The sequence below is a fragment of the Octopus bimaculoides genome, unplaced genomic scaffold (genome assembly GCF_001194135.2).
Source record: "Octopus bimaculoides isolate UCB-OBI-ISO-001 unplaced genomic scaffold, ASM119413v2 Scaffold_48862, whole genome shotgun sequence".
Classification (NCBI taxonomy): Eukaryota; Metazoa; Mollusca; class Cephalopoda; order Octopoda; family Octopodidae; genus Octopus; species Octopus bimaculoides.
The window spans coordinates 7,483-15,343 of record NW_026390614.1 but is presented as its reverse complement, the minus strand read 5'-3'; the positions used below and the strand labels follow the sequence as shown (position 1 = coordinate 15,343).

The 7,861-nt window shown below is 38.8% G+C and overlaps 1 long non-coding RNA gene across 1 annotated transcript in view; it reads left to right on the top strand.

The window, feature by feature from the left end:
- The first annotated feature begins 5,126 nt into the window (after positions 1–5,126).
- The window catches only part of LOC106875346 (uncharacterized), a 10,217-nt gene continuing 7,482 nt past the window's right edge, over positions 5,127–7,861 (top strand). Inside the window, exon 1 of the long non-coding RNA XR_001410111.2 lies at positions 5,127–5,638. This is a non-coding gene — a long non-coding RNA (uncharacterized LOC106875346). The remainder of the gene's footprint in view (positions 5,639–7,861) is intronic.

Genomic DNA, 7,861 nt, shown 5'->3' with positions numbered 1-7,861 from the left:
CTGGAGAAAAAAAGCTGCTTACGTGTGATTTCAATGTCATTCGTTGAAAGCATGCGAAATAACCAGGAAAAGAAAAATGCGAAACAAAACTCCGTTGGTGGGAAACTTCGAAGTCTCCACCAACCTTCCCCCTTTTCTTTTCCGGAAAAAAGTGGCTTACCGCGGGTTTAGAAGTCAGCTGAAGAGATAACTGACACAAAAGAGCCGGTGTTGCTCCTTGGTCATAGCTGACACATAAGTGGAAGAGATAGAAAATTCTTTCTGTTATATAAGCTATGGTCAGTAATGTAGGTCAAACCTTAAACAAAGGACTGACCTTTCCTTGACCAGTACAGGTGTTAGGGGGTGGAGTGTTTCCTCATCAATCATCTAGTGTGGAGGATTTCCTGCTCGTTTTGACAAGCAACAAGCCGGTGGATTTAGTTTCAAATCTCAAGCAGGGTCAAGCTAGACCCTTACAAATGCACTCGAAAAAAACCTGTGGGGAAAAATTATTTCACACCGAGGTACGCACAGGTCCTTTACGAGGAAGGAATTTCAACCATGTTTCGTGGTCTGCTACCACAACAACTCCTTTATAGGATCCAGTTAGCTCAAGATATCATCAGGAGGAACCACGTCTGGTTTCAGCCCCTACTCCTCTACCGTTCTGACTTGGTGCCCCCCCCTTCGGAGGTATCTTCAGCTCTGATGTTGAGTGCATGTCTTCTTTCTTCTGTTCCCTGGCCTCTTCAATGAAGCATCAACCAGTGTCAGCAGCTGACTGACTGTCTTGTCAAATTTCCCTTTAAATACCTGTTGCTAGGCTCCAGCGGGCAGCCCCAGCAAGTTATCTCACCTGTTAGTTTTGAATGTGAGTAATCAGTTGGTTGAACAATTAGGGAAGTGTACTACTAATATAATTTTCAGGGCAAGTGAGCATGGTAAAAAACTCAATCCTTTCTGAGAGATTTCCACAGAGTTTCACAATGTTTGAGTCATTGGAATTGAACTCGCATATTGTTTGCAAAACAATGTTTTTGGGGTGAATTGAGTCAGGAAATAACTATTTGACTGATGTGTCTCCGACTCACACCACCACTTTTCAACAACGGAGAAACAATTTGGGATCTGTCCAGTTTGGCTCACAGATTTTTTAATTAATTTTTTTAAATAAACAGTTTGAAACCGCATATTGGTGGAATGTCTCATGCAGAACATGATTTACATTGAACATTTTTGACAAAACTTGGTATTTTAGGAGTTATTTCCTGTTAAAGTTGTTGTATTTGGGTAATTTCAACCACTCAACAACATGTACTAAGTTGAATAAAGCTACTGCTGTTTGTGATAGTAATTGAAGAACAACTTCCAGGTCATCGCTACTAAATGTCACCACTCTGTTCCATTTTTTATTTTTGTTTACTGTCTGTGTTGCATATTACACGCTTCTTTTTTTTTTTTTTTGGTTCTTGTGCCGACACAAGTAACCAGTAAACATCAAAGAATCAACACCAAGAAGGAAGAAATATTATTTACATATATTTATTCATTTGCCTGACATTGGTGTTTTATCCACACATAAAACACACCCGTGTTTAAAAGACCAATAGAGCTACGGGTCCACATGTTGTTGACATCTATGTAGTTTCAAAATGCATTATTTTGCAACTATGAGATGTATTGTTATTGTCATGATTTTATCTTACTATAATCCATAACAAACACATTTCGTCAATATAAAAGTCTTTATTAGATTAAAAATAACATTATCAAAGCATGAAGGTAGGAATGCATGGTGCTGACTAGAAAGAAGAAAGGATAAAGGTGGCATTGTCTTCGCTCAACATACAAAAGAACAGAGTGGTGACATTTAGTAGAGATGACCCAGAAGTTGTTCCTCTTCGATTACTATCACAAACAACAGTAGCTTTCTTCAACTGAATACACATCATTAATTGGTTGAAATTACCCAAATATGACAACTTTAACATGAAATAATTTCTAAAATACTAAATTTTGTCAAAAATGCTCAAAGTGAACCGTGTTCTGCATGAGACATTCCACCAGTATACAAAGTTTCAAACTGTTTAGTTAAAAAATTAATTTTAAAATCTGTGTTCCAAACTGAACAGATCTACAATTTGACCAAACAACAGTTAAAAATCTTTTTTAATTCATCCATTTAAAAAAGAAATTCTTTCAATTTTCATTTATTTACATACAAGGGTTCAGTCCCACTGTGGGGCTCCTTGAACAATTGTTTTCTAGTATAGCCTTAGGCCGACCAAAGCCTTGTGAGTGAATTTGGTAGACAGAAATGTATATATTTGTGTATGTGTCTGTGTTTGTTCCCCAACCACCACTTGACAACCCATGTTGGTGTGTTTAGGTCCCCGTAACTTAGCATTTCAGTGAATCCTTAGATTCCATTGAGGTCGACTTTGCCTTTCATTCTTTCAGAGTCAATAAATTAAGTGCCAGCTGCATACTGGGTTCGATCTAATTGACTTGCCCCCTCCCCGAAAATTTCGGGCCTTGTACCTAGAGTAGAAAAGATTATATAATCCTTAAGCTTAATATTGGTAGCCATCTCCTAGTTTATAAAGAAAATACAAAAATCCTTGTATAGAACTGTGTGCTTCCAGTGACATGGTGTTTGGCTGTTGTGCGCATGCTCACATGACCGAGGTAGGAAGCTGCACACCAGGAGAGAGAGCACTGTGGCTCACACAGTGCTGACCCTGGTGTGCTGGTGAAAGGTAGTGTTTCTTTTTGACTCCATGTGTGTTGTGCTTAAAAATGTGTTTATATTCTTGAATTTGATAGAGTGTAGAATTAGATTATTATCCTGTTTCCAGCTACAGTGTTGCTGCCAGGATTTGAAAAATAGGGCAGATTTTCCCCCCTTATTTTATGATTTAGGGGGTGATTTTTGAAAAACAAGGGGGAATTCGCAGTGGTGTTTAGTGAACAAATTAAACACACTAACCAGCAGTGGCTAAAGTGCGAACCATTCAAGTTTATGTATAAATATTCTTTTTATATGTTTGTTTCCTTTTACACAATATTAAAACAATGGCTAAACATTTTCTGAAGCAGCACCCACCACTAATTTTATCTACGAGCCACCACTGTATTCATATATATGTATACCAACACATACACATACATATAAACATATAACATCCATTCTTCTAAAAAAAAAGATCTTTTGGCAATTAAAAAAAATAGAAGTAATCTTCCTTGCACTAGTGGATTGTCAGAGCAAAGGTTTCAATCCTGCAGCAGAAAGCGTGAGATTATTCTACCCACACACATGATTTTCTGCTTCCTAATCTAAGCAGAATTAGTTATTATTTACCTTTTTTTTAAATTCATTTATTTATCTATTTCATTTATTTATTATAACTTTTTTTTTTTTTTAGTAGTATCGAATTGGTGGTAAGATATTGGGTTTCCATCTAGTAGAAATTGTTGTATTTTGTATTGATGTCTGAGATGTGCATGATGTCGTTGGGTTGCTAATGGGTGGTTCGTGCCCGTTGAGGTGATGACTGTGGAAGCACACATTCTGTAAGTGCAGTCATCTGCTGTGGGTGTTGTAGTTCTTGTTGGTGTTGCCACTGATGCTTCAAGTGTTGTGCATGTTATCCTTGGCAGCTTTGGTGTTGGGCGAATGTGGGCCCTGTTTCGTCTCAGTTGCTTACTAGATTCAGTTTGTATAATGCATGATCTTAAGAGTTTCAGCTCTACTGACAACTTGTGTTGGGATCCATGTTTTGGTTATAGGATCTTGAGTATGCACATGTTGTTCTCCAAGTATCTCAGGTAAGTACTGTGCATGTTTGTTATAATATTCCTGTCCTTGCTTTTGAGAGGCTGCTAGCTTTGCCCTTGTCTCTTCCTGGTCAATAGGAGGTTGGATTTTTGTTGATAGGGTGGGTTTATATTTCCTGCCATTCAGCATATCTGCTGGAAACTTCATGTCAATCCTCAGTAGTGTTGCTCATAAGGACAGAAGTGCCAGGCATTTGACTAGTGTTTTCTTGATTGTCTACACCTGTCTTTCTATGAATCCTTGATCTTTGGGGTAGTGTAGTGATGAGGTTATGATGTTGAACCCATACTCATTGGCTAACTTTTTGAATTCCTGAGATGTGACCTGGGTTCCATTGTCACATATGATCTGCTCAGAAATTCCTTGCTCAGCCAGCAGTCATCGAGCCACTGAAGTTATTGTTTTGGCTTTCAGGTCTTTCACCTTTTTCTCCACCTGGATTGCTGTCGTACTGCAGTTAGACATGCAATGTCCTTTTGCTTCATGCAGGAGCAGGAGAAGCAACTCAAAATACAATCCTTTCATTTTCCACATCAAAAGCAGGGAAATTCAATATCCCTGTCGAAAGTTAGGATTAAAAAAAAACATGATTTATCTAGTGTCATAATTAAGACTAAAAACGCTTTAAAATTTTGCCAGTTCAATATAATGTATGGGAAAATTTAATGTCCTTTTATTCCAGAAATGTTAAACAATTAATTGTGAATCATATGTTTCAGTGAAGAATAGTGCATGCCATTTTCACAACTTGAATCCAAACTGACACATGTTTAATTTAAGGTATGTTAAATTGGGATGGAAAAAGATGTTAAAATTGTTTTTTCTAAGCATCAACAAACATTATGGCATTTACATTTAAAGCTAATAATTGATGGCTATTAACATTTGACAGATTATTTGTTTTGATGCATGTAGCCAAAAACAAACATAAACCTACCACAGCTCAAAATATATTTCAAATTTCTTAATGAAACCCTACAGAAATAGATATCATTAGGAGAGCTACAGATAGCCTGTCTACAGATTTCAAACAGACAGTTCTTTAATAATAAGTATAATTAACGAATCTTTTTTAGATGTTCGTTTATTTTTTTATGTCTTGGGGTTTATCACCATATCTGACAGCTAGGATCACCCCATGTTTGTTGAATGTAATATTTGCATTGGAAATAGGGCTGCATATCAGTTCCCAAGGACACGCATGTAAAACTCTGAGTCCCTACTCACCATCCACCTTTCATTTTACATGAAAGTGCAGGTAGGCTGTCAGACATGTCCAAAATAACATGAGGATAGAATATTTTGAATTAACTGCAGTACAGGCTGCAGCATTTCCCTCTGCTAGGATTGTTCCTCTTGAATTTTTTCAATTGTGGTGAATAGCCACTAATCCTGAACTGAAATAGAAAGTTGGAAAAAAGGTAGGGTAGAGTTACAAAATACTTGCTGAGTATACTTCATGACATTAGTACAAGTTTGAGGCTTATTATAAACATTTGTATGAGTTCCAATATGTTCTATTGACAATCAGATACCAATGTTATTCACTGTGTGAAGGGAAATACATGTAATTCCCTGTTTACTTTTCATTTTATTTTGTATTGGGAACTAATTTTCTCAGATGATGAGGATGATGATGGATGCTTCTAAAGCCACTGCCTGTCATTCAGTTTCCAAAAGAGAGAGCATCTCAACCTCACTTGTCTCAATAGCCAAGTAGATATCCACAGCCAACTGACATTCACAATATGCCAAAAGAAAGAAGTGCAAATATAGCTCCTCTCAACTTGTCAGGAAAATCTGAGCAGTTGTTGCATGGTAAGTCAATATTATATCATTGGTATACTTTAGGGTGTGTGGAAAGTGATTTCAAATTTATTTATAAACGGAAAAATAAAACATTTTGTGCTTGAAAGCAGCTCTTGGGATTATTGCATGGAGAGCTATGTTTGAAATGTCAGCTTTCACTCTGATACATAGTTACAGTGCTTAAGAAATAACTGGCAGGTAAATGAAGGTAGAGTCAAATGAAAAAACATTTTCAAGAATTTTATCAATTTAACCTATCTTGTTTCAAAAGGATTACTTAAAAACAATAGATTGTATAACTCATCCTAACTGGTCTGTTGATATTTGTGTGATGATATCATAAGTTTTAGCTTCAGATAGCTGCAGTGTCTCCATGTTCAACATTTTCTCATTTGCTTGTATTAGCGTGAGAAATATATTACTGTAATGTTAACTTTGATGTCGTTTATTATTCTAAAGGCCCTCGAGATACTGAAACAAGGTGCCACTTCCTTGTTAAATAGGTATCATAATTCCCATTTCTGGAATATGAAACCCCTACCCCTAATCACAGCAAACTAGAAAAGGCAAATAAATATTAGTGTTATACAAGACCTTATATAAGGCCACAGTAGTTGATTGTTGGTTTAGTGATCTCTTCGATTCCAGAAAGCAAATGTGAAATGCAATTATTATTGATTGTGTATTTTCAGTATATCTGTAAACTACTAATGTCATGAGGTATACTCAGCAAGTATTTTGTAACTCTACTCTACCTTTTTTCATCATCATCATCATCATCATCATCGTTTAACGTCCGCTTTCCATGCTAGCGTGGGTTGGACGATTTGACTGAGGACTGGTGAACCAGATGGCTACACCAGGCTCCAATCTGATTTGGCAGAGTTTCTACAGCTGGATGCCCTTCCTAACGCCAACCACTCCGAGAGTGTAGTGGGTGCTTTTATGTGCCACCGGCACGGAGGCCAGTCAGGCGGTACTGGCAACAGCCACACTCAAAATGGTGTATTTTACGTGCCACCTGCACAGGAGCCAGTCCAGCGGAACTAGCAACGATCTCGCTTGAATGGCTTTACACATGCCACCGGCACAAGTGCCAGGAAGGCGACGCTGGGCACAGGTGCCATCACAATTTCACTTTCGCTTGCCCCAACAGGTCTTTGCAAGCTGAGTTTAGTGTCTAATGAAGGAGACGACGTTGGCATGGGTGCCAGTCATCGAATGTAGTTCGATTTCGATTTCACTTGCCCCAACAGGTCTTTGCAAGCAGAGTTTAGTGTCCAATGAAGGAAGGTATCCATAAGTGGGCTGGCTACACCCCTGGCAGAGGCCTTAGATTTAGGTCTCACTTGGTTTGCTGGGTCTTCTCATGCACAGCATATTTTCAAACGTCTCGGTCAGAAGTCATCGCCTCGGTGAGGCCCAATGTTCGAAGGTTGTGCTTCACTACCTCATCCCAGGTCTTCCTGGGCCTACCTCTTCCACAGGTTCCCTCAACTGCTAGGGTGTGGCACTTTTTCACACAGCTATCCTCATCCATTCTCGCCACATGACCATATCAGCGCAATCGTCTCTCTTGCACACCACAACTGATCCTTCTTAGGTTCAACTTTTCTCTCTGTCTAGTATGCACACTGACATTACACATACATCGGAGCATACTGGCTTCATTCCTTGCAAGCCTGCGCATGTCCTCAGCAGTCAAGGCCCATGTTTCACTGCCATGTAGCATGGTTGTTCGTACACATGCGTCATACAGTCTGCCTTTTACTCTGAGAGAGAGGCCCCTTGTCACTAGCAGAGGTAAGAGCTCTCTAAACTTTGCCCAGGCTATTCTTATTCTAGCAACTACACTTTCAGTGCACCCTTCCCCTCTACTAACTTGGTCCCCTTGATAGTGGAAGCTATCAACTTAGTCTAGTTTTTCTCCCTGGAATGCAGCCAAAGTTGTTTTCTGCACATTTCCAGTGTTTATTGCTCCTGAACATCTGTCACATACAAAAACTATCTTCCTAGTTAACCTTCCTTTGATATTGCTGCACCTCTTATGTGTCCATAGCTTGCACTGGGTACATCTTATAGAGTTTCTACCCACGCCTTTTCTACAGATCGAGCAGGGCCATCTACCTGAAGGGGTTTGTGGTTTGTCTACCTTCCTACTTAGAACTTTGGTTTCAGCTAGGTTGACTCTAAGGCCCTTCGATTCTAGTCCTTGCTTCCACACCTGAAACT